At 46.7% G+C, this 27,395-nt stretch overlaps 1 long non-coding RNA gene and 1 pseudogene across 4 annotated transcripts in view; one reads left to right on the top strand and one right to left on the bottom strand.

Moving 5' to 3' along the window:
• Positions 1-5,932, top strand: part of LOC108348514 (uncharacterized) — a 28,448-nt gene extending 22,516 nt beyond the window's left edge. Inside the window, exons 3-4 of one of the 4 annotated variants that reach the window (XR_015641085.1) lie at positions 580-734; positions 4,140-5,932. This is a non-coding gene — a long non-coding RNA (uncharacterized LOC108348514). The remainder of the gene's footprint in view (positions 1-579; positions 735-4,139) is intronic. The other 3 variants (XR_015641088.1, XR_015641086.1, XR_015641087.1) reach the window with 3 other exon arrangements.
• A 1,787-nt stretch (positions 5,933-7,719) lies between these two features.
• Positions 7,720-7,839, bottom strand: LOC120098002 (small nucleolar RNA SNORA17; annotated as a pseudogene).
• Positions 7,840-27,395: the final 19,556 nt, after the last annotated feature.

Genomic DNA, 27,395 nt, shown 5'->3' with positions numbered 1-27,395 from the left:
TGTCTTTCCTCTCCAATCCCAGTTCATATTTTGCCTGTCTCTCTCATTTACAGTCTGCTTCATTCTTCAGAATGTAAACTCCACAGACACAGACATTTTCATTCTCTCCTCTATTTTCTGCTTCATTCGCCTCCGGAAATAGCGATTGTCCCACAGCAGGGATCCAAAACATCGTTTGCTTTAAAAACTGAATTAGCAACTCCATGTATATGCTGGTTTTCTGGTATGCTTGTTCTCTCTCTCTCTCTCTCTCTCTCTCTCTCTCTCTCTCTCTCTCTCTGTAATTCTTATAATTCATTAAAATTCTAAGACACAGGACCCTTTTCCCCCCCGCTTACATAAGCACTGACCAGTGGCTGGGTGCAAGGACACCTTCAGCAGCATTTGTTTAAGGAACTGCTGAGACGCACCGTCCATGAATTGAATTGTTATCTTGCTGGGATTGGGCTTTTCCCTCATGCATAAGCCTACCTAACTCACCCAAGTTCCTGCAAGTAACTCTCCAAAACCATCCATTTGCCAAGCTGGACTTGGTTGGCATTGTTTCTGTGTTCTGCCTTTCCTCTATCTGTGTTGAAGCCACAGACACCCCCTTTTCTGGATCCACAATATCCAGAACCCATTTCAAGCACGCATCAACTGGAGACGATTCCTTCATTCATCGGAAGGATTTGCATGCCAAAGAAGAAGTCCAGCAGTATGAAAAAGCTCTAATAGGTCCTGCTGATTTTCTGGTAAGTGCCATTGGTCCTTAAAACCCTACGGAGCATTGAAACCATGTGACCTTTTCTCTCCCCCACCGGGGCCTCAACTTGTTCATGCATAAGGTGATTGCAGTATACCTCAGAGAAGAGGCCAGAAAACTAAAGGATTCACTGTGAGCAAGACTTCCTGAGAAGAAGCTATCTGAATAGGTTAAACGGCTGATTGAAATTTCAATGATTTCGAGAGTCCAAACCCTAATTATAATTTATCTTGTATGGTTTTTGGCCCTCTAAAAGGCCGTTCCTTACTCCTCCTCTGTGTCAGACCTAACATCCTGCTACCAGCCCAACTTAACATCCTGAAAAACACATAAAAAATCTTTTGGGGTGTAGTAACTTATCCAAATCCTAGTTTCCCACCAGTCACGGGGCTAACCATATCATCAGACAGCCCTGAAGGCCTATAGCAGATTTCCACCATCTTGGTGTGACTCAGTGTTCCGCCGATGTATTTTTTAAACACCCTGATTAATAACTTCCTTTTCCTGTCACCGTAAAAAAAAAAAAAATCCCATGAAACTGCTTCGTATTTGAGGTCACCTAAACGTTCCTCAGACCAGGTCACTCATATTTTGCCCCAGTATAAGCCATGTCTTCTATTTCTTTGAAATGAAAGCTATGTTTTTGGGTGATATTACACAGGCTAAAGGATTGAGCGTGGCAGAAAGGGAGAGAGAACACAGGCAGACATTCAGAATTCCCATGGTAACCAGCTTCACTCAAGCTGCACTAAGGTGTGTGATTTCTGCAATCCCTGAGCCAGGAAGTGATTTTAGTAACAACTGAACAAATAATAAAGGTATATAAAAATATAATCTTCAGAGCCTTAGATTCAATATATGAGAGTCCAAGGCTCTCACTGTCTTATGATTAAAGACCCAGATTCTGCTCTTTGTGGTCATGTGGCCAGGTAAACACTGTGTGTGTGCATTGTGTGTGTGCACGTGTGTGCATTGTTTGTGTATGCATGTGTGTGTGATTGTGTATGACCATGAGGGTGTTTTCATAAGTGTCTGATGTGTGAGTATGTGTGCATGAGTATGTGTGTGTCGTTGGCTCTCTGCTTCTCTCCTTTTCCTTTCTAATTAAATATCAGAGAGACAGCAAGGCTGTCGTGCCCATCAGTAGAAGAGAAGACTTGTCACAGATAAAAATACTTATTCTGTGACAAACAGAACGCTTTCTGTAAAATCAGAAAAACCAATGTTAAGCAAGAGTGTTAAGAAAAATTTGTCAATTCTAGCTTCTTAGTGTAGAATTCATAGCCCTAAAAAAACTCGGTACCCAGGCCTGGTGGCATACAGCTATCATCCCAGAACTGACAGTGCAGTGACAGAGGATCCCCTGACTCTCTGGCCAGCCTCCTTTAATTGGCGGGCTGTAAAGTACAGTTATGAACAGCTTCAGTCTCTCTGATCCTCCTGTGTGAGAATCAGTAACTTCGTATATATCCATATGTGACATGATTCTTCACAGGGCAGAGCTCAGAGCCACTGGAGAGACACTGGGCAGTGCTCTGAGGCCACCACGTTGCTTATGTGCCCACATTCTAGTAGCACTAAGCATGAGAGTCCTGGCCTTGGCACAAGACCCTATCCACTGCTATGAAGCAGTGAGGATCATCCTGCTGTCCTTCAAGAGAGATGGCTGAGCTTATCCTGATAGCTGGGGCCTCTGAGAGTTTGGGATCCTGGGAAGGGGTGGTCCCTGGCTGTAGCTGAAGGGATTATCTAGACCTGTACTCCTTACATCAGACCCCAAACTGGGCGTAGCTGTCAGCTGAGCTCTTAAGGTCTCTTCCATGGACCTCTTGTGCGGGTGGCTTGGGATGTCAGGCCAGCTTCACCTACAACATGGCAAATGGGATTGGTTATGGCAATAGCTTAAGATTTAGACTTCGTTTTGATGCATCTGATGTTTAAGGCAGGTCACAAAGTGAGAAGGTGTGCTAACCGGAAGCCTCCAGGTGCCTACTGGATCCATATCGGTAAAAGGACTAAGTTACTTTCTCTGTGTCTAGACACCCAGAACACTGTCTCAGGATCCTTCCTGGTTCCTGGCTAGAAATGGCCCTTGACTCCTTCCAGATTGTTCTTTAGTTCTCTGTTAGATGACAATTATGCGCCAGGTAGGAGCCCTACCACATCCAGTGCCTTGGCAGGACATAAGCAGACTCAGCAGCTCAAAGCAGCCTGCTCCCTGTCTAAACCATTACTTCCACCCTTGCTTCCTCCTTCTGGTTTCTTCTGGTCTTCATGCACTTGAGGGAGATGTGATGTGAGTGCCTCCTGTGTCACATGATCACATGATTGAAACACCAAATAAGTTCTATTCATTCTTCTGATCACAAGTGTGCCACAGCAAGCTGTCTACCCTATAGTTGTTTCGTTAACGTGTTAGAAGGGCAGTCCTCTACTTAAGTAACCCATCCCGTCCTGTCCCACAGCGATTGATGGCATCTCATTGCAGTGAGAGAGATGGATCAGTTGGTTTCCAAAACCTCCCTGAACTGACATTCCATGACTCTGTCAGCATTCAGACTCAGTGGTGGACAGAAAGAATCAGCTGTCTATAGTCATTTCTATTTTCCAAGCTGAATAAAGATGTGTAAGTGAACTGAGTTTCGTAAGCCAAGCAAGGCTATTCAATTATCTTTAGGAAATGGGTGTAGGCTGATATCCAAACTAAAAATCCAGGCTATTGTAGATCACAAGACAGGAGTCAAGACTCGTGTTGACTAATGGAGAAAGTTAAATGTCATTTCCATCAGAATGCAAGAATAGTAGGAAGAGTGAGAGAATAAACTGTTACCTCTTGGGCCAGCAAGACGGCACCTCACTAGGTAAAGTTATCATGCGAGCCTAGAAGCTTGAGCTCACTCCCTGACCACAGCTGGAAGGCGGGAACAGACTTTGAAAGGCACCCAGGTACACACATCACACAAGGCACAAAATTATAGTGTGCATAAACATTTCAAAGTTTAAAAACCGATTATAATAAAGAAATAAGAAATAAATACAAAGTCATCATCACAGAAGTAGATTTCCAGGATTATCAGCCCCCCCCCCCCCTGCAGCTGGTTTTAGAGCAGAAGCCGAGGAAATTACATATGCACATGGTTGCTATGGATATCATTTATACTCAGGTTTTTAGTAAGTCCCTGGCACTCACAAAGAAAGGCCTGAAGACTGCCCTGCAGCCTGGAAGATTCTTAAGAAATGGAACCAAATCCTACTTCTCGCTGTGGGTTCTGGGCTCTCACAGAGGAACCAGCTTTGGTCTTCTTTCCCCAGAGGCTGGAGCACCAAGCTGTTTCTCCTAGTCACTGGAAAACTCAATATTTCTATAAACACACTCGGACTTTCTCGATTTCAGAAACGCTGGTGGCAGAACATGAAGAAATGAATTATGGCGGAAATCAAAATTCCTGTTAAGTAACGAAAACAAATTAAACGAGGTCCACCGCATCAGACTTTCATCTGGACTGGATTTGGAATCACCTTAGTTAGAGACTGATGCACGCCTCTGCTGGGCCATCCTTTAAAGCCTATGAACCCACCCTGAATGGAAGGGGCATCATTGCCCAGCTTAGAATCTAGAAGAAGGAAGGAGGCTGAATGCAGGAAAGCTAGCCCACAGCTGGTAGTCCAACAGTTCCTGGTCGAACTGTCCTGATCTACCACACTCTCCTGAAAGCCCGGGACCCAGTGGCCATTGGCTGAGCTCTCTAAAAGTACACAAAAGACCTTTCATAAGTCGTGTTTGCTGGGGTTTGCTCTTGTTATAGTGACATAAGGAATGGAGGTACACTGGGGTACCACAGGGCTTCATTGTCCCGTGGTGGAAGAAGCATGGTGGCGTATATCTGCATCTGTAGCTGGGGGCAAGGGCAGATGTTCCCTTCCAGCTCCTGTGTTACAGATGCAGATCCCAGCTCAGATGGAGGCACTCGGACTCTCTGGGGTCCTCTGGGGCTGTGGCTCTTAACTCAATGGGCAGTTAGAGGAGATCTGATCGTTTAGGAAAAATACAGACACTTGGATCTGTGTCAGACCTGGACCTCAGTCTGCAGTCAAGCACTCATGAGAGGATCTGTAGCCTTTCTGTAGATCGTTTATATGAAGTCCGTTTTCCCATGTAGCCTCTGTCTCCCGTGTGCAGCCAGCCAGGAAGGGTTCCAGGCTTCTGCTGCCATGGCTACTTTGTCACACTAGTCCCAAGAACCTCCTTCTCCACTGATCTCCCAACACCCTGCCTCAGCTGTGGTGACCAAGGATCTCAACTGTTCTCCAGGCAAGGCTTTGGAAATAACCTTCCAGGGTCCTGTGTCACAAACATGGCACTCAACTTCTTCTGTCGATGGACTTTCGGAGGAGGGTTTGCGGGGAGGGGTAATTTGGACTAGATGAGGGTGAATTTATCACCAAGGTGTCTCTCAGCCAGGACCCTCCCTGATTGGTCTATTCAACCCAAGCCCCACCCGCACAGGTTGAGGCAGGTGAGGTTCCAGGAACCTCAGCTCTTACAGTAAATGGAAACATTTTAACAGTGCAACAAAATGGCTCCTGCCTTCAAAGTGAAGCCGGGCTTGGTCCTCCCACCTCTACTTTTGATTTATTAATAGAGAGCGATTACGCAATCATAAATAAGATTTTTGTAATATTTTCATCTTAATTCTAAGTCTGTGGGAATTACCTTCCCAGACTTATTTATTTGCTTTCACAAGCCACATGTTTCCAGGGTGCCTTTTACATCTTCTTAACCTACTGGAGAAAATGAGTGATGCTCTCCATCAGCTCAACAGTGTCCTGTAATTTAACGTTAATATTAGGGCAGGAGAAGACTCCCCCAAAGCCCAGTGACTGCCATTGGCTCACACTGCTTCACGAGCTAAGGGCAGGGCCTGGACTTGAAGTTTTTCCAAAGAAGTATTTTTTTCTGAGAGGGTGCTGGCCTCCTCTTTAATTCACTTGATAAACACACACAGGGAACATGTTAAATTTTTCTGTGCTTCCTAACTGCCTCATTGTCTTCTGTAAATCTGCTTCGCAACCACTCAAACATGTACTCCTCGAAAGGGCCCGAAGAAACAGAGTTAACCCAACTTAGGATGCAGTCACTGGTCTCTGCTGTACCCCAGTAAAATACAGCTTGCTTAAAACTGGCTCAAAAGTTGTAGCAGTGGTCTATTCTCACCCGGTGGGACTAACAGGTGGACAGGAAGTGAAGTGAGGAAGGCAGATCTTCTTCAGGGAAAAAGTTCAGTACAGAGCTGGGCCCTGTTCCACACTATGTCCCATTGTATACAATTTTGCCTAAGGATGTTCCTTGCAGTGACTCCTTGGTCTGGTACATGAGGTCTGGCTTTTGCTACTCTGTTAATACTGGGATCTCACTAGAGCTCCTCTTGGGTATCCTGTTTTGCCCTGTGTCATGGAAATCCTGTAGTTTTGGATCTACAGGACCACAAACTCCAGCAGTTCATGGCGGGGATAGGTGTTGGGTAGGCTGATTCAAAGCCTTGGATCAGGATCTGAGAGGTATCTGAATTGGTTCTCCCATGTGCTTGCCCTCAGGGCTGGCTCACCTGCCATCCTGGGCCATCTCTACGGTGCTTCCCAGGTGAAGTGCAAGGCCCACTCTCCTGAGTGCTGCAGCAAGTGAGGAGCAGGACAGTGCTCTGGCTCTCATGACCCCAGCTCTCCTGCCCTGAGTAGGTGGCAAGAGGAGAGCATCTGTCCCTCACCCACGCTACTGTGCAGCAGACAAGTTGCAGAGCAGGCTCTCCCATGCTTACCCTCAGAAATGGCTCACTTAGGCCCCTGCCATCAGGATCAGATATAATGTGCTGCCCAGGTGAGATACAGTGCCCGCTCTCCTGCTCTGATGACCTCAAGGGTGGCATCCAGGGGTGAGGTAGGGGACATCTGACTGCATGGTAGACAAATGGCAGGACCCGCTCTCCCGGGCTCATGGCCTGGGGGACGGCTCACCCATGCCATCCTTGGAATCAAAGTCAACTCTACTGTGCTGCCTAGGCAAGGTACAAGGTCTGCTCTCCTGAGTGCTACAGCTGGGGAGGGGCAGGGACAGCTCTCCTGTCCTCGTGACCCAGAGGCAGATCTCCTGCCTGCCATAAGTGCTGAGGGGTGAGCCTAGAGGAGGGTATCTCTCCCTTGTCTGTACCACTGCACAGGACATGAGTGGCAGGGCCAGCTCTCCCACTCTCATGACCTTGGTGCAGGCCTCACCTACAACTCAAAGCTCCCATACTTTGTGGGATGCTCTCTCCCTCGTACTGCAGCTGACTAGGGTCAGCTGTCCTGCTCTCACAGCCCTGGGGCTAGCTCTCCCAAGATGCCCAACTGGGGGAAGCAGTTCTGTACAACCCTCAGACATCAACATGTCCCCAGGCGGTAGCCCAGCCCGGGGATATCTGCCTGGCTTTTGGTGATAACAGAACCTTGCTGCTGCAGGGCCACAGACCCAGATGTGGCCCCAGGCGGCAGCACAGGCCAGGACCCCACCATGGTCCCAGGTGGCATCACGAGTCACTCACATCAGGCTGTTCCTCACTACCTTCGAGTTTCCAGCTGTGCCTTTTTTCATTGTGCCCACATCCTTCTGTTTCTCGTTCTTTCCCATTTCTCCACCACTCAGTTGCTTCTCTTAGTGACATCCAGGGTCTCTGAGTGGCTGAGGTGGTCTCAGGAGTACTGTGTCCCACTTGTGCATTATGGCACTAGGCAGGGGTCATCTTGGGCTTGATCCTTTTCCAGGCCTGCCCAAGTAGCCCCGTGGGAGGGAGGATCATCAGCCTCCGGTTCATTCCCTTCTATGGCCGAGCTCCAGGCAGGGTTCTAGTCTCCTGCTTGCTCCCCACCCTGCCCAGACTGCCCGCCCAGGCCTATGCAATGCTGAACTGGTAATTTCCTCAAGCTTGCTTTTCACAAAGAATGTTAGGTCACTACTCATTCAGATTTCCACAGGTCAGAACCCTGAGTGTAGACATAGCCTCTCTTCTCTGTGTCACCAAGAGACTCACATGTGACAGAAAAATGACTTTTTAGAAAGGAATTCTAGTATTTTGGTACAGAGTAAAGCTTCAAAGGGAGTTTTATTGCAGAAGGCAACCAGAGCCGTGTAGGAGGATCCTGAGTTCCAAAGTATAGACAGGCACATGCATGGTCTAAAGCAGTTGTTCTCAACCTGTGGGTCTCGACCCCTTGGCATCAAACGACCTTCTCACAGGGGTCTCCTGGGACTACCGGGAAACACAGATATTACATTGTTACTCTTAACAGCAAAATGATACAAAGTAGCAATGAACAAAATTTTATGCCTCGGGGACCACCATAACACGAGGAACTGTATTAACTGGTCTCAGAGTTAGGAATGTTGAGAACCCATGATCTAGGTTGTCATGGAAACCTGTGACTTGCTAGCTAACAAGCCCCTGCCACCAACCTTCTGTCTCCAGGTTGATATTCTGTGCCCCAACTGTGGTTCCTCACATAGAGAAGGCCCTGTTTCCCTCTCCGAGGATACATGGGGCCGCAGAGCTTACAGGATGTAACTTCCAAGGAAATCTAGACAGGTTGTGCCTGAACTGTTTTGGAACTGTGAAGAGAAGGAAAGCACCCTGACATCCCTTCTCCTCAGGCCCCTCATGAGGTGTAAAGACAAGAGGTGTCAAGTGCCCTTGGCCTTGTGTCTCCCCGTGGAGTATTTTAGCAGCTGCCGGGACCCCACTGGAATCCTGTCATACATGAATTACTGTCTCAAGGCTCAGGGACAAATGTTTTATTCAGAAGCATTGAATGGAATTTTGCTTTATAGTCCTCCAGATGATATGTGCCTTGGAAGCAGACAGATAATAAATCAACCTCTGGGTCTTGAGAAAAAAAAAATATCCGTTCCAAGTCTAGAGATGGGAACAGCACTTCCGTGGGCTTGGCCCTTTTGGAAGACAGTGAGTTCAACTTCCGGAGAATGTAAAGCGTGAGGAAAACATCGACGATGAGTACAGGAGAATAATTAAATCCGGCATGAGATTAGTGTTTGTGAGGTTACCAAAAATCACAGGCTAGACCAGAGGGGGCTTACAACAGGCTGGCTCTCCCCATCCCAACCAGAGCTCCTGCCTGGGGGTGAGGCTGGGGTGCTGCTTGTGTCTGTGAGTTTGCAGAAATTCCAGGCAAAGATCAGTTCTAAGCAAACCTTGGATTTAAAATGGACTATTTTTCTTCCGAAAAATACACCCACGGATTACTGACACCGAAGGCAAGAAACCGCTCTGTTTAAAAGTAGGAGAGGGAAAAACATCTTGCAGAGGGGAGCTTGTCAGAAGCTTCCTCTTGAATGATTAGTCTGTCTGATACCTGGCTTGTTCTTGTCTGAGTTCCTCCTCAAAGTCTTTCTGAAGTAGCTCCAGGGCTTTGTAGTGAAAGTTGCCTCCCTCCCTCTCTCTCTCTCTCTCTCTCTCTCTCTCTCTCTCTCTCTCTCTCTCTCTCCTTTTCCCCTTCCCCCTTCCCCCTCCCTCCTGCCCCCTTCCTCCTCCCCTCCCTCTCCTCCCCTCCCTCCTGCCCCCTCCCTCCTGCGCTTCCTCCCTCTCCCCCTCTCCCACTCCCCCTTTCTCTTCCTTTCCCCCTCTCCTCTCTCTCTCTCTCTCTCTCTCTCTCTCTCTCTCTCTCTCTCTCCTCTCTCTCCCCAGAGCTTTGCAGAATTTGCACAGTCATGCCCATCCATATGCATTCATGATACATCCACACACATGTCTGTGTGTACTTCTCTCCTGGTGTGTATGTGCAGTGGCCCCTAATAATACACACCCACAGTCCAGGGACTATGAAGATAAAGGCTTCGGGAATGGAGTTCAAGGGCGTCCTCTGGCTATTGGTCATCGGTCACATAGCAAGTCCAGGGCTTCCTCATACAAGCAGACCTGTTAGAAAACGAATGGACAAAAGCACTCATTCACTTGAACTGATTTTAAAAAATCAGCACTCTTATCTTCTAGGACACCTATTAGAATTAGGAACGGTGTCGTGCAAAGTCACGTTATGAGAAGGTCACAGGTCATGTTATTCCAACATCTCTTTTGGTTTGGTCATCCTGTATGGGCCCCACCGATGTCTGCATGTCTTCAGGAAGCCACACTGGCTTTCTCAGCCTCTATTGTCTAACGTGTTAAGTACCTCTCAGTCATGGCTAGAAAGAGCCTTTAGAGAGGGTGTGTTCTATGTCACCTCTCAGTCCTAAATCATGTTCATTAGTTTCACTAACACTCCCTGTTAATCAGGCCAACGCTGAATTCCCCCGGTGATGGTATTTAAACACTGTTTCCTGCCCTGAATGATTGAGATGCAACCTGGGTTCTGACTCTGCCATTTTCTAATGTCAAAAGTCGCTTGTGAATCTTAGCAGGAGCCGGGTGACTGGCCTGGAGGATGTAATTATCTTCGTGGCTTCTCGACTGATCATCTGTCATCAACACACACGGTCATCACGTGTGCAGCGGGACTTTCCGCCCCTCCTCCCTTGCACACAGGACAGAGCAACGAGACGGGTCTCTAGAAATAAAGCTTGGGGCAGGAAAGAGATACATTTTACATAAAAACAAACTGGGACTGAACGAAGCTACTTCTGGAAGTCTGAGCTCATCCAGGCTGAAGCCCGTCAAAGGTTTTCTACCTCCTAAAGTCCTGAGCCCCATGCTGGGTTGTGTTGCAGAGACAAACGGGACTTCTTCTGCTTTATTCTAAGGACAGACGTGAGATGCTGAGAGAGAGTTGGAACTATGGAATCCATGGATCTCAGCTCCAGGACCACAGATGGCTCCAAGAGCACGGCCATGGAAGATCCTAGTATCTAGTGGCCAAGATGTGCAAACAAGGATGTTCCCAAGAGCAAACATGAGGCTGAGGCTGTTCCCTGAGGGTTACGAGGAGGGCATGATGGGAAGGTGGGTAGAGGTGAGCCCCAGGCTGAAGTTGTTGCACACTGCAGCTTTCGAGGCAGCAGCCAACGGGTCTGCAACTCAGCCAGAATGCATTTAACCTGGCTCGTCTCCAGGTGAGGGTCTGTGAGCAAGCCGTGGGAGGAATGGTTCATAATCCAACAGTGTAGCCAGAGAGGAAGAATACAGAGAAAGAAGCATTGCGGCTGACCAGTCCTTAGTGTTGCTGGCCAAGGTGTGGGGGTGGGCTCAGCAGAACTCCTCTCAGGAGGATTCCCCCATTACATAGCACCAAAAGCCTTAGGTGGGCATGTGGGGTCCAACTGGGCTGGTATATGGACTATGTGGCCCCTGGGGAAAGACCATAGGCTCAATCCAGTTATAACTAAAAGATTTGCTAAACCATTTTGAAGCCTCAAATCTCAGGCAATCTCAGGCATGCCGTGAAAGAGGGGAACAGGAAAGGTTCTTTTATAAAAGGTAAAGCCACAAGGAGACCTTTAGTATTTACACAAGCAAGAAAAACTAGTCTGTTTGGCCAAGTCAAGTGGCTAAGGCAACGCGAAACAATCTTTGGGTATTTGCAGAAGCAAGTTACAGAAGCCAGAAAAGCAATTAGTCATATCATAACAAGTAGAGGGTCACAGCTATTCATTTTTGGATGAGGGGAGGGCACCGAGTCAGGATTACTGGGGATTTATCTTCCAGGGATTGGAGTTTGAGACAAACTGCTATTGGGTACCAAGGTGGATGCCTGGCATATAAAGGAGTTTCTTTAGCTTTCATATGTCCACTGGCTCTGGATTATATCAATCAAATCACTGATTCACACTTACACAGGCCTGAAGGTTGATATTTTAACTAATCAGTTCCCAGTCCCATTCTTGAGTAACCCTTTTTGTGGTGTTTTAACAGGTAATTGTAATACCGAAGGAGCCAGGAGGCCAGCATGAGCTTTGATGTGCTAATTAGCACCATAGACAGTCGTTTGTCCCTTTGGACATCAATAGGGAAATGACTCATTTGGTAGAAGGGAACTAGTTAGTTTCCTCTGGACCTAGCGTTCTGGCATTTTGTTAATGATAAGGGACAAGAAGTCTCTTCTGTAACTGCTTCTCAGCTGAAATAGGACAATACCATTAGCCCCCCACGATGGCTGGAATGCCAAGGTCCTGGAGAGGCCAGCCACACCAGACCTGCTGTCCATGTTTGCCTGAACCACCCATTGCTAGGGAAGGGTAGGGAGCTTTGGAGAAGTCTTGAATGCTGGTCCAAAGCTGGAGTTCAAGCTGATAGGAAATTTCATCAGAAGCTTCTGGTTTACATTGGCTTCAAGTCTAGGGCTTGCTGGTTTCGAAGGATCACCTGAGGCTGGTGTGTTTGGAGGCATTTGCAGCCTTTATCTGATCAGGAGCCTGCTGGGACAAATGTAGACTAGGAACAGAGGGTAAAGTTAAGGAGCTTAGGGGGAAATCTTAATTCTATTGATATAGTTACTTTTTTAGAGCTTTATAACTTGCATTTACATATCTTAAATCATTTTCTCAGGCTCTCATAGCTTATTTAAGCCTTTACTTTTATAACTTATTTATGTATGCTATATTATTTTCTTAGACTCTTTTCACTCACTCAAACGTTTTACATCCTTAGACCTTTACAATTTGCACCCCAAATCATTTCCCTAGAACCTCATAACCTTCAGAAGCTCCAAATCTCTCTTAGTCAGGTAAACAGTATGAGTCTGTCTTTTTCAGGAGGAGACTTAGTAACCTAGGAAAATCAAGGCCCAATTTTTTACATGTGAAATAGACTGACAAGACAGCTACAGGCCTGGGGGAGGAGGGGCTGTATTCTTGCTGTTGTTAAACTAATAAAGTTACAGTTAGCCATCAACATCATCAGAGCTTAGAGAATGATAAATTTGAGCAGAAAGTATAATTCAAATGGCCTTTGTGTCAACTGCAGAGATCTGCCTAGTTATCCAAGCTTCCTCCATGATGGGCTTGAGGACAGAGGCCAGTGGTCTTTGGCAGTCACACAGGACAGCGTGAAGTCTATCATGACCATATAGGGCAACATTAACCTTCAGATGCCAGACCCAGAAGGCCTGAGAAATGAGAGAGAGAAAGAGAGAGAGAGAGAGAGAGAGAGAGAGAGAGAGAGAGAGGAGAGAGAGATGAGTGTGTATGAGAGATGAGTGTATATGTGTGTGAGAGATGTGTGTGTGTGTGTGTGTGTGTGTGTGTGTGTGTGTGTGTGTGTGTGTGTAACTTGAGAGTCTGGCCTACCTTGGGAGACAGAGAAGGGCAGTCAATTCTCCCATGTCCTGTTTGTCCACAGTTTGGGCAGTGTCCTGTCAGCAGGCAATAGAGCATTTCTTTGCTCAGTGGTTAATTAGTGTTACCACAATCTAGGTGGGAGTCATTTGGGCCCCAATGTCTTCTTTGAAGGAGACTTGAGGACTTCCAGTAGGAGCTAACAGTATTGTCTACTATGAGAAACTTTTATAGCATTAAATATGGCATTTAATAGGACATTATTCAGCAGTACGCTCAGGAGCTTGAAAAGCAATGTTTAATTTATTGAGTTACTTGATTTTAAACAAATTTTCTGTGATTTTAGCTATTTGCTTCAGGCTTAACCTTGAAAACATACACAGAAGCTAAATAAAGCTCGTCCCTGAAAATGGATATGTACAGTTTTGATCATAGTAATGAGCACATGGTTTGATCATTAAAAATCTTTGATCTTTTATAAGATGACTGGACATTATCTTGCATGTTCTAATTATCTTTGACAGTTCATAACAAGTCAGCAGCTTTAATAAGGTTAGGATTTTATAGTTTTATTCCTGTTAAGTGTTAGTTTTAAAAAATTAATACATTTTTTGAATTTGAACTCTGGTATCAAAATAAAACTTTAAATTCTAAAGTGCAGCCCATAGAGAGATTGGGAATTTTATGAAACCATAAATAGAGCCACAGAGCGATTAGAAATCTTATTTTTTTATTCTTCCATAGTGTACCATTATAGAATATCATAGTTTCCTGTATGACTCTATTTTATCCAAATAACTAAAGGGTAACAAGGTTATCAAAGACGGAGAGGAAACACATACAGCTTCGAGTCAGTCATTGTTGGCCTGAGTAGACATAACTAATAGTAAGTGATAAGGGATAATAAATAAATAAGGGATTTATAGATCGTATTTGTTAAATATATTCTATTCATTCAACACATGTTGGGGTTCTTAAATCTAAAATGTTTAGGACAAAAACCATCCAATAGGAAAATATCCATCTAATCTAAAGTATCTTGAAGGCCTGCTGCTTCCTTAGTCTAAAAGGGAGACAACAAGAGTTGATTTTAAGTTATATATAAACACGTAGTAGTAGACTGAGATTACCATTCTATAGGTTTTTTAATTATTAACATTTCCATGGTGAGTCTTAAGCTAACTGTTTTGCTCGGAATTTTATAGTTCTCCCTTGACCCCTTCCCAGCACTGGTCTTACAAATCCTGAGAGAAAGAAAGTTTACATTTCAGCAAGAGCTTTGAGTATCCTTGACCTTGAACAAGGGACCATTTCTTTGTAAACAAGAACCAAGAAGGGGGGAAGACATCAAAGAACTAGACATTTTAATTACATTTAGCCATCCAATTTTATGTAAGTCCCTTTTGATCAAAATATTTAAATTAAATAATATGAGAGATATAACAGTAACTAATACATTTACCATTTGTTGCTAGAAAATTTTCCTTAGGAGAAATTAGACAATTTCTCCTAAGGAACCTCACCCAGTATAGATAACATTGTCACATAGGTGTTCCCTTCCTTATTCTTAATTTTTAGGCTGTATACCACAGTTTTTCCAGAAAACCTTGGGGCTTCATGCAGTTAGGGCCTAATTGTATTCAAACAATTATAATTTTTGAATTGAAGCTGTCTCTTGGTATCAAAATAAAACTTCCAATTCTAAGTTGTATCCCACAGAGAGATTGAGCACTTGATGGAATCATAAATATAGTCCACAGAGAGATTGGGAACCTTATTTTATTTTGACTCTTTCATAGTGTGCAGTTATTGAATGTCACAGTTCCCTTTATACCTCAGGGAGGAGGGAGTGGATGCTTAGGTGAAGGGCCAATGACCTTGCCTATCTCCTTCTTTCGAAGGAATATTAACTTTTAACAAGTCCAGCTCTGATTATTTTCAGCAGGTGTGTCTGGAGTTATTACTGAGAAATTTTAGACAGGGTTTTATTTTTATTTCATAACCAGTTTGTGTCTGCAGACAGAGGCAGGTGACCTGAGAAGCTTAACAAGTATTTTTTTCTTATAAAGTTATTAAGCTGCAGAAATATATAATATCTGTAACCCAGAGGCCATTAAACAGAAGACCGTAAAACCCAGACATCTACAGGAACTCTGAAAATGTTGGCACCAGGTTGTTTTCTTGTTTTCTTTGTGGATTTTCATTTTACATATTTTTGATCACATCCAGTAAGCTTACAAATCTTAAGGTACTGATGGTTTATATTTTAGCTGTTTTACAGCACTTAGTACTGTCTTTTCTATCTCCTAGCGTTAGATGGCCTTATGACCTGAAACAGAAAATTCGAAGAAAAAAATTTAAACAGAATATATGCTTGGGTTAGGAGAGGGGGGCCTTACTGAAACTCCAGAGCCAGCTTTTTCATAAACATAGAAGATACCTCCAAACGACATCAGAAGACCTGAAAAAGCAAACCCAGTTATCAGAGGGAGAGATAAGAGCGAATTGAGCACAAAGAAGGCTTAGAGATAAGAAATTCTGGGTGCTGGCCAGCTGCATCAGCTTGCGAGCAGCAGGTGGCAGAACAAGGACCTTATGGTGCTTGGGGGTGGGGGGCTGGGAGTCAGGAATGCCTACATCACCCCAGCCCAGTGGCATGGGGAGTAGTGGTAACCAGAAATAGGGGCCAGCAGGGAGGAAGATCAAATAGGAAAAAGGAGCCACCCTTCAGAAGCAGAGTAAGGGCAAAGGATTGCAAACAGGGGGACATAAAGAAGTGCCCGATGTACCTGTGGGACTTAAACTGCAGGCTTTAGTGAGCCAATGAGAGAGGGACAGAGATGGATCAAGCTAGAAGGAGCAAGCTCCCGAGGGGAGCTAGAGTAGAAGCAGCCAAGAGCAGTCAGGCTCCCAGAAATCCTGAAAATATTGCAGCCCGCAGCTCAGGAGCAATTTAGCTGTGCTCAGTTTGATTTCCACCTTTGCAGCCAAGCTTTAGAGTACAAATCTAGCAGACAACTGCAGGCTTAGATTTTTCAAACCTATTTCAATAATGGTTCTTAAATGCTTCAACCTCCCTGCTAGGCCACCAACCAAAAGTAGGGGAGAAGAAAGGTTAATAAGAAATGGGGGGTGTGGACAAGTGGTTCTCTGGGGTGAACAAATCCGTAGCAGCTGACTAGTCAGTCCAAACACAAACACCAAACACAAATCAGTAGCAGTGGCTTGATCCAGAAGAAACCACGAGGCTGCATGAGTCTGCAGAAGCAGCAGGAAGCGGTGAGAGTACCACAGGAAGTTCTTTGTGCTTTCCTCTGTTTGAAGTCACGGCAAGCAAAGATCTGTGAAGACCACCAAAGCGTTGCAAGGCGAACCAAGACGAGAGCATTATTCACTGTCTGTGGGGGTTATACTTGTAACCTTTCCTACCATCACATGTCCTCCCAAGTGTCTGCCTCAGCAAAAAAAAAAAAAAAAAAAAAAAAAAAAAAAAAAAAAAATCCTCTCCTGTGTCTGCTTCAGCAAAATATCCTCCCATAAGGCAGCTTCCAGAAAATCATCACATGACACAACGGAGCCTCCCAGGAAACCAAAAATTTCCACCTCAGACAACAAAGAACAATGGGAAAAGACGGTAAGTACAGCAATACAATCTGGAAGACCAGATGAACTCAGACATGTGGTAGCCATCTTCAGTCATAGTTCCAAATCAGAAGAACAGGAGGGTGTCCCTTTTGCCCCAGAGGCTGAGTATATGATCATGTCTGATATTGTCTTGTCTCCCCAAGTATCTGGACTCCAAAACAGAACAAAACAGCCCACTGATCCAACCCAACCTTAAAAATCAAGTTGGCTGGCAATTCTTACTTTCAGTTTGCATAGGATCCCTAGATCAAGTCTACTTTGGACTTGCCCTCCCTAGGGACTGTTTCCTACTAGTGACCTTTAATTTGTGGCAGCCTTTAGTCTAGGCTTCCTAAGGCCAATCAATTCCACTTTTAGGCTTGCTCCCTCTAGGATCTACCCTAGATCTCTAGCTCAGGGTTCTCCCTGGGGCCTCCAAATGTTATGGAGTTTGTGGCTCCTGGGAAAAGACCATAGACTGAGTTCAGTTATAATTACAAGATTTATTGACTCTCGGCATGTTGTGAAGGCGGAGAATGGGCCTGTTTTTGTGGGAGGACCTCATGAAGACCTTAAATATTCATGCAACATAGCAAAAACTCGTCTGTTTTGCCAAATTAAGTGGTAAAGACAGCTCCGAACAATCTTTGGTTACCCGTGTACGCAAATTACAGAAGCAAAGAAACAGCAGTTAGACATATATATCAAGTATACGGTCACCACTGTATATTTTTGGGTGGGGTCTCACTGAGTCAGGATTACTGGAAATTTATTTTCCAGGGACTAGAGTCAAAGACAAACAGCCAATGGATATCAAAACCAATGCCTAGCAGGAAATCAAATTTCTATAGGCACCACATAGGTAGGGCAGAGGAGTCAGAAGGAAGGTTGCAGGGACTGAGCAATGAGGTGGAATTCTCCAGAAGGATACAAGAAGACCAAGTCACCAATCAGGAAGGGGTGCTTGCTGATGTACAATGGTTCTTGATTTAAAACGCAAGCCCTGGTAAGAGCAGCGGGCACCCGGGAAGCATTTGTGGAGGAATTGGCTACTTGGAAGACGTCACTCAGAACCTCTGAAGTAACCCAAGCTTGTTTTGCTGGGAAGAGTTCCCTGACTTGGGCGAGCATTCAGCGGCAGACTCTCTCCCTTATGGCCCTGAGAATTCCCCATCTTAGATCAATGCCGATGAAAGGGGAGAGGCCATGGGTGCAAACACTGTGGACATGAGCCTGTTTCACCGTGGCAAATGGTATGTTCCCTAGTAAGGGGAAGGATGAAGAACTGGAATGTGGCCGGAGGCCCTAAATACAGAAGCTGCACTCCTCTTCAGGTGATAGGTCATGCCCTGGGCTAATTCACACTCTCCCACTCCTGTCCCCAAAGAGACAAGCTCTGGCACCCCCAAAAGAAAGTTTGAGGCTGCCAACCACGGATGTGGGCTCCAAGTGAACTGGGCTTTCATGTCTGGTCCTGGGGCTTCTACCTGGCTCTTCTCCTGACTAGCATCCATGTGTTTATTTACTTCAGAGAGAAACCTACTTTCGAAGCTTGCTGCTGTTGGCTTCCTGTTCTCTGGGAGCTCTAGATAGAGAATGCATCAAGTACCCCCGAGGCCAGGGGACAAGGAAGGAGAAACTCAAAGAGATAAGGCTGTCGCTCAGAAAACTCTCCAGAAGCAGGAGCCTACTAAGTTGAATAACATGACCCACAGCACACTGGAGACCCTGCTGGGAAGTCTACTGTGAGAGCCACACATGAAATGGTCGCCATCAAAGAACATGGCACTGTTACAGGCCTATGCCGCAGTTGTCGCAATGCGCACCAAGAATGAAGGCCAGGATGATCCTCAGACTTTAACCCCAAACCACACAGCGCACAGTGCGCGCCCACCTCTCATGCCCTTGGTGTACTCCATACCCTGGCTGCAATGTTTCTAGCTTTGTGATGTCCCCCATGGCTGTGACGGAGTTCCTGACAAAAGCAGGTTAATGGGAGACGCGCAACCTTGGGCCTTTCCATCCACATCCCAGTTTCCAAACAGTCTTATGAATACATGCCTAGGCCTCGGCTAGACTTGTTCCCCAACTATCTCGTAACTTATTAAAACCGTTTATACGATTCTATGTCTGCCCCGTGGCTGGTTACCTCTCCTCAGAGATCCTCTGCCTCTGACTATCCCCCAGAGTTCTACTCTTTCTACCAGAACTACCACCTTCCACTTCCTTCTAATAGGAAATCAGGTTTTTATTAGCAGGTGATGCTTCTGCACAGTACACATGAGACTATCCTTACAAAGAAGGGTTCATTTGAACAATTCGAAGGTGACACAGGCAAGGTGATAGAACTGTGACACAGCCGGTCATATTACATCCACAGTCATGAAGCAGAGGCGGTGGAGCAGGGAGGGAAGGGGGAAGGAAGAAAGGGGGAAGAGAGGGAGGGGAGAAAATGCTGGGACTCCATCCCCTGGAGTGGGTATTACCCAATTTAACATGGGTCTTCCCACTTACTTAACCTAAGGGGAAAACACCTGACTGGTGTGCCCAGAGACTGGTCTATTCAGTGATTCCAGAGCCACTTAGTTTACAATCAAGATGAACTGTCACAGATGAGTTAATTCCATAGAGAAATCATCTAAGAAAGCCTAGCATGGTAGGCTTAGAGTCACCGTGTTGGTAGTAAGACACCTTTCTGGGCTCTGAGGCTTCCAAGCTGGGCTCCCAATGTGAGCGGATCTCAGCAGCCCCACCCTCACCTGGGGAACAGTGAGAGCAAGCCAGGGGGCCAGCATCAGGGCTGCAGCCAACACTGGGTAGTTACGGTGCTGAGAGGACAGCAGTGTGGAGAGTGCACTGGACCTGTGTGTATCAGTGTTGCACGCATGAATTGTACACGGGCAGTGTGAATCCCACACTGTGCAGCACGTACCTGAGAGCTTGGCCAAGACCTCATGTTGCGGTCCACTCACAAGACTCTGACTCACAAAGCCCAAGGAAGTGGATCTCTAATCAGCTCCTGAATCTCTGGTACCCAGAATGAGCAAAGGGCCCAGCCAGCTTATTACCTGGCCAATGGGAAGTCCCATATTCCCTTACTCACAGGTTGGTGAAGATGCCTCAGATGGGGTAGGATTGTCTTGGGCTAGACAGTTAGCCCTCACTCCCATCTTTAGCAACACTGCTGGGACAATATTGAGCCCAGACTTTCTCCAGAGGCTGTGCTGCTGGAAGCCTTGGAACCATCGCTTGGACCATGTATTTCTGTGGCAGATGAGCTGAGGGCTTAAGAAGGCAAATCTAGAGAGTCAGGTGGGCAAGGCTCTCCCCAGGGGAGCTGTGGCTAATACAAAATGCTCTATCAACGTCCTAGCAGGCAGGCATTTTGGACTTTTTATGACTATGATCCAACCTCTCAGAGAACAGAAGAGTTTTGTGTTGGTCAGTTGCATTCCTAGCTGTCCCCGGTAGTTAAGACAAGTCAGTGAACATAATGGGTCCAGTGCACCCACCTCCCCATCATAAGCTCTCCCCTTGCTTCTGCCTCAACTCTTTATCCTCCCTGTACTCACCAGTCCCCCTTCTCTTGATACAAGGCAGGGGCTCCCATCCTGCAGGCATGTGGCCAATACCGTGACATCAGGAATTGCACAGTTGACAGGCAGGGAAGATGGGAGTCAGTGAATCAGGTCTACCTCCTTGTCTGGGAAGTGAAGAGAGAATGTACAAGAAGGGGGAGGCTGCTTATTGACTGGACAGAGGGAAGGGGTGGGGCTTGGGGTTCTTTCACAAAGGCCCAGAAGGTTGTGATGCTTCTACACCTGAGACCTGATTCTTTGGGAGGCCATGTGGTTATTGTAAGCCGAGTGGGCACTTTTGAGCCTGTGGTTGTTAAATGGTCATTGACTGGATCGTTGACTGGGTGAGCTGGCTTCCTTGTATATGTCTATTCCCACTTTGTCTCTCACCCTCTCCCTTTTCCCCCACTCCTTTCCTTCCCCCTCTCTCCTCACCCTTCTTTTCTTCCTCTTTTTCTTCTAATTCTTTGGTAGGCAGGCGAGGTTGGGTGAATGGATTCATGTTCAGTAGGTGCCAGTGCATGTGTATATGTGTGCACAGGAATGCAGAGGCTGCAGGTTAACCTGGCTGGCCTAGCCTAGGCTAGCTGTCTAGCAAGACCCAGGGATTGTGTCTTCCCAGCTTCCTAGAGTTGGGGTGACAGGTGTGCACTGCCACACCCAGCATAGGCTGCCGTGTCCTCACGTTAACAGCCGAGTCATCTTCCCAGCTGGCAGGTCCATTTTTGACGAGCCAGATCCAAACCTCCTCGGGTCAATTCTGGAGACTTTGACCGGAAGGCAGCTTTAGCGCTTTGCTATTGGAGGACGGCATCTGTCCAAGCATTGACTCATTTCCCTTGTGTTCTATTTCAAGGTCATTTCTGACGTTATTTCCCTCTGTCCCCAAAGGTTTCCAGAGACTTGCATCTGACTGACACAAGCCGTGCTTTTACCCCCATGTGGAGGAAAAGTCTGAGAGGGCAATGCAATGCAGCAGGTTCTAACGAGTGTGAAGGTGCATGCAGCCCAATGTCTGGCAGTGGGATCAGCGGTGATGACACTCACCTGAAAACCCAGCATTCCGAGGGGGAGACTGAGGCAGGAGAGGTGAGTTAGGGGCCAGTCTAAACCAGGCAGTGAGATCATCTCAATAAACGCAGACCATCCCTGTCAAGTTACAGATGTTTCCATCCACTCTATCACTCTCAGGTGTCCCTATGCTCCACCATTTTTATTCCTTGGTCCCACTTTGGCTCTGTGACGCCTGTCAACAGCTGGCACTGCCCACTTTGCCCACTGGTGATTTCACTGCTGGTCTCTCCTTTACAGTGAACCAGATTGAGTTTTTAGGACGTCGCTTTCATGCCAGTGACTCTTGTTTTTAAGAATTTAAGAACGATCTGTAAGAACAGAAAGCTAACGTCCCAGTTAAGGTGCTAAAGACAGTTTCTGGTGTATCTTGAGTGAGCGCTGGCTGTGGGAGGCTTCGGACTCTTTAGCAGAGGGAAGCCAGACAGATTCATCTCTATGATGCCCCGGGAGGGAACATCAAAGCAACCCCCTCTTTTCATCTATCCACCACCGCTCTGCCTCCCTCCCTCCCTCCCTCCCTCCCTCCCTCCCTCCCTCCCTCCCTCCCTCCCTCCCTCCCTCCCTCGCATCCTAGGGCACCAGAGCGGTTTTCTTGCCACTGAGCTCTGCTTGAGTTCTTCTCTGTTTTATTTTCAGAAGCCACTTGCCAGGGACAAGAGGACTCCCAGCAGGCCACATGGTTTAATCAGCAAAGATGTTCTGAAATACAACGGCTTCCCAAGCCTGCTTCCTGGAGAACACGGGTGACTTCAGAGACATTACCTCCCTCGGGCTGCCCAAGCAAAGCCAGAAATAGATAAGCCACAGGCAGGTAGCAAAAACACATGGCAGTCACCTCTTGGGCCTGGTGGCTTTGCTCAGCAAGTCGGTTGCAAGTAGAATGTAGCATTTGACAACAGCCCAAACCGTCGGTCCACACAGCGTCTACATGTCCATCAACCCTATTAGAACACGGACTCTCCAACTGCCTCTCTCCATCTTTCCCAGGAATCAGGACACAAGCCACTGGAGCTCCGTCTAGAGAAGAGTCTTGGTGAAATGTGTCATGTGCCAAGAACATGAGTGCAATCCCAGTTTGGGGAGGCTTCCTGTGCATAACTAGTGGAGAGCCGAAAGCCGTGCTAGCTCATGGTGCTTCCAGAAGGTTGGGGACTCTGCTTAGCCAGCAGTTGTCTGCCATCTGTCTTCTAAGCTCACAGGGTCACCTGGTGCCAACTTCGGCTCTGGAAAATGTCTTAGATCTTCTTTTCAGTCACTCGTGCACTAGATCGGCCAGGCGGTACACACTCTTATCCCAAAGCAGAAAACGCACCGACCTGAACATGAGTTTTACACATTGCAGTTGCCACCCTCTGATTTTGTTTCCAGAGTCCAGTGGCAGTATGCGTTCCTTGGAATCAACGCTTCAAATAGCAGGGCTCTTCCAAGACGTTTCTCCCCAGAAACTGAAGAAACGCAGTTCCACTCTGCTCCCCCCGCCCCCACCGTATCCCAGCACAAGGTGACTGAGGTTCTTATGGCCGAAGCTGGAATTTCTGGTTTCATCGGATAAACGAGTTCACTGGAGAAGCTCAGTTGTGTCATGTGATGCCTTTCTGGAAGCTGTGTTGTGAGAGGATGTTTTGCTGAGAGCAGACATGTGGTGTTGTTTTACTGGAAGCTGTCTGGTGAGGGGGCACATGATGTTTTGCTGGAGCAGACACTTGACAGAACCCATGATGTGCGGAAAGAGTAGAGGTAGAACCCACAGACAGTGGATGGCTCTCTGGCATTGGTTTTCGTTGCGGTCTTCATTGGGCTTGACTGACTGTCTTCACTGACGGCGCTCTGGCATTGGTTTGCCTGATTTCTCGGCTGGTCGTCTCTTGTCATGACTTCATAAAGAGAAACGCACCAAGGAACTTCTGGTGCTGTCTGTTTCAGCTGCTTCTTTTAGCTTTAGCAGACTCATACTGATAGTGGTTTCTGCTGCTGCTGCTGATTCTCGTCTGGTGTTTTGCTAGAGGACTGGACTGCTGACAATGAAGATTGGAATCACCCTAAAGAACTATTTCTAAACAGGTCCTATTAGCCATCTTCCATTCTTACTTTTGGTCGTTGGGTTATAAGGGAGTGCTTAAGAACACTTATTAAGGTAGGTTTGGAAAAATGTAAGCCTACAGTGCATAAGCTATCCCAGGATGAGTTCATCTCAGGATAACTCTCCCTCTCCCCCTCCCCCTACCCCTCCCCCTCCCTTTCCCTCTCCCTCTCCCTCTCCTCCTCCCCTCCTCCTCCCCCTCCCCCTCCCTCTCCCCTTTACCCTTTCTCTTCATCTTCAACCATGAGAAGATAGAGTCCCAAGACCCTCACCAGCTGTATCTCCTTGACCATGGACTTTCCAACTTCTAGCACCATGAGCTAACTTCTCTTGTTTATAATATTGTCATAACAGCTGAAAGTGCTACAGCTCAGGCAATAAGACCTACTGGCTTCTCTCTTCCTTCAGCAACTTTCCCTGTTACCCCTCTTACCTTACTACACCCATTTCTAGCCATGAACAATTACAACAGCGAAGAAATGCTAGCGAGGCTCCTTGCTTGTCATCCACGATGACTTAAGTTTTGAGCCAGCATTAGTTTATCTTCACTCATTGATAGGCTTGTATGTGCCAGGGTGTGTGTGTGTGTGTGTGTGTGTGTGTGTGTGTGTGTGTGTATTTGGCATGCATGTATATGCCTACGAGAATCTTTCAATGAGTCCTGGAGCTCACCGAGCAGGTAATACTGGCCGCTCACCAAGTACCAGGTGTCTACCTGACTCTGCCTTTCCAACTGTGAGATTTCAAACATGTTTCTACGCCATCTTAGTTAGGGTTTCCACTGCTGTGAAGCGACACCATGACCAAGACAAATCTTATAAAGGAAAACAGTTTACTGAAACTGGCTTACAGTCTCAGAGGTTTAGTTCATTATCATCATGGTGGGAAGTATGGCAGCGGGCAGGTAGACGTGCTGCGGCCAAGAGGAGACTATCATCTGCTCTGGGTGGAACCTGAGCACAGGAGGAGACCTCAAAGCCCATCCCCACTGTGATTTGCTTCCTCCAACAAAGCCACGCCTACTCTAACAAGGCCACACCTCCTAACATTGCCACTCCCCACGGGCCAGGCAGTCAAACACATGAGTCTCTGCGAGCCAAACCTATTCAAACTACCACACATGCCTGACTGTTTTATGTGATTTTAGGGATCCAAGTTGGGTCCTTGTGCTTACATGCCAAGCACAATCAGCCTTGTTACTTGCCCTGATAGCTTTGCCCATTTCCCTACAAGCATCTTATGGAGAGTAGGGACTCGCATCCTCTTGTGTGAGAAGAAAGCAGAGAGGGAGTCAATGACAATGGCAGATGGAGGTAATCCTCCTCAGAGGAGGGCTCTGCTGAGTCCAGGCTTCTGGCACTGCAACTCAGTATTGTCCACAATGTTCACTCCCAAGAACAACGTCACATGGATGAGTCTCCTCCCAGTATTGATACTAAAAAAGAATCTTATAATTGGTTTAAGTAAATTTATGATTTTGTGTTGGTCAGCTGTACTCCTAGCTGTCCCCAGACTGAATGCCGCCTGTGGGTTGGACATCTATAGAAGGAAATAGTACAGGTCGGGTCTTCAAAACCTCTAGGGATGAACGGATTTGTAACTTTTAAGAGGGTCAGATGAATCACTTTGTAACTCTTAAGAGGTTCATCTGAATCACAGAGGAGGGGGCGGCAATTGCAGGAAGCAGAGGTAAGAGAGGACCTTGAGTGAAGCCGTGTCTTCTGGACCTGACAGGGTGGCAGTACCTGTGAACTCAGCAGCCGAGGTCAACAGCACGTTAACCAAGCATTACCATCTGACAGTGGAATGGCGCGAGCTCCCAGCCCCAGCTCAGGAGCTATTGACAGTGGGTGACTTCCCCGGGGAGTAAGGGTGGGTTTCTTTTTAAGAGTGCGGTCCTTGTCAGATGACCCCACACCCATGAAAACAGGCGCAGCAAATATTACAATGGACATTTGGGAGGGGGTGAGAGTGGTGAATCGTGAGCCGTTAGAGAGAAGAGCTGGAGGTGAGTCTGACCGGAATGCATCATATTCACAAAGAATTAATAAAAGTCCTATATTTTAAAAAGCGGTTTAAAGTCAGGAGAGATAGCTCACCAGTTAAGAGCACATGTTGCCCTTGCCGAGGACCTGTGTTCCCAGAACCCACTTGATGGCCTACAACTGTTTGTAACTCCAGTTCCCATCTATCCATGTGCTCCTCTGGCTTCCACAGGGGTCAGGCACAGATGTAGCACACATACATACATATAACCAAAGCATAGGTACATATACAATTTAAACTATCCCTTAAAAACTTTTAAAGAGACTTAGGTGATACAATTTAAGAACATGGGAAACATTGTTTCCTTTTGTCAAGTGTTGCTCAAAGCCTCCCTGAATCTCACTATCTAGGGCTGATACATCGGTGTAGAGGTGAGGCTTTGCCTCACTTTGACTTTCTGGGAAGAGAGACAAATTGACAGAAGCATCGGGAGGTCCTTGCAGGTCTGCACGCAGCACCTACTCTTTCCCAGAGCCTCCAGGACCTGGCTCATGAGACAGCAAGGTTTGGGCTCCGGGATGCTGTCCCATCGAGGCTATAGGAATTACATACTGTGTTATTTCAGCTCCTTGTTACAGGAAACCTAGCATTTCCCTAATGGGAAACAATTGCCTCAGACTGGGCTCCGACTGCTTTATTTACAGTGCGGAACGCCGCTGCGTTCACCCTGCAATTACAGTGACACAACAAACCTTGGTGGAGCTGGCGCGAAACCTTCACCATCATCCTGGCTTCCAACGCAGGAGACGCCAGGCAGGCTCCGCAGGCCGCCTGCGCACCTCTGCAGTGCCAGCTCTGGGCCTCTGAGAATCAGGCTCCATCAATGATTTCCCTGTGGCTAACAGACAAAAGCCAAGGAGCCCTTACTGAGTAGAGAGGCCTGGGTCCATTCTGATCCACTGCCTCAAAATCTCCATTGAAGGCCCTGGAATGGGAAACCCAGCATCAGAGATTCCCAAGAGCTTTCCCATGCAAACTCTGTGTCTGATTATGAGGACCAAAGCTTAGTACCCACAGAACAAAGGAACAATTTACCCAGGGTAAATAGCTCAGAGACTCTCCCACCAAGCTTTGGAGAAGCTGAAGGGTCAGTCTCTGTGTTCTGAGGTTACTTCCAGCTAGACAGCCTATCTGCTGATGGATACTTACCTGGCCAATGGGTAGAAGGTGACCAGTGTTTGCTCCTTTGTACACAGCATGTATTGGTTAGGGTCTTATTGCTGTGAACATACACAATAGCCCAGGTAACTCTTATAAAGGACAATATTGAGTTTGGGCTGGCTTACAGGTTCAGAAGTTCAGTTCATTATCATCAAGGCAGGAACATGACAGCATCCAGGCAGGAGGCATGGTGCAGGAGGAGCTGAGAGCTCTGCATCTTGTTCAATAGGCAAATGGAAGAAGAAGACTGACTTTCAGGCAACTAGAATGAGGGTTTTAAAGGCCACACCCACAACACTTCCTCCTACAAGGCCACACCTCCTAGTAGTGCTACCCCCTGGGCCAAGTGTATTCAAACCACCACACAGCATGTTTCTGTGGCACACAACACTTGTTAGTTAGAAGCACTTTGAGCGTTTATTGAATGCCTCCCTGCACGTTCCCAGTATCTAGTCACAATGATGCAATCACAAGTTTCTCAATTTTAGTATATTCAAAAGCTAACTGAATACACAAGGGAAATAAGAAACAGTCAAGCTGTGAACGTACAGGCATAACCCGGAAGGTAGCCAAAAGGGAAGGATGCTGGGAGATCTAGGGTGACCCGGAGGATCTTGAAGGGATGATTTCACCAAAGCCACAGACATGGATGTGAATGGAGGAGGCCAAGAGCAGCCAGAACAGTGTAATCGTCATATGATGGAGAAAATGAATAAGTTAACAAACTGTTAGTCATTGTTCTGCAATATTTAATCAAACCCCATCTGGACAAAGGACACGGGATGTTGCCTTGCTCTGAAGTATCATTTGTGAATCTTCTGCACATATGAGGTT

The sequence above is a fragment of the Rattus norvegicus genome, chromosome 17 (genome assembly GCF_021556685.1).
Source record: "Rattus norvegicus strain SHRSP/BbbUtx chromosome 17, alternate assembly SHRSP_T2T, whole genome shotgun sequence".
In the NCBI taxonomy this organism is placed as follows: Eukaryota; Metazoa; Chordata; class Mammalia; order Rodentia; family Muridae; genus Rattus; species Rattus norvegicus.
The sequence above is the reverse complement of the archived record's forward strand: the minus strand, read 5'-3'. Positions and strand labels throughout refer to the sequence as shown.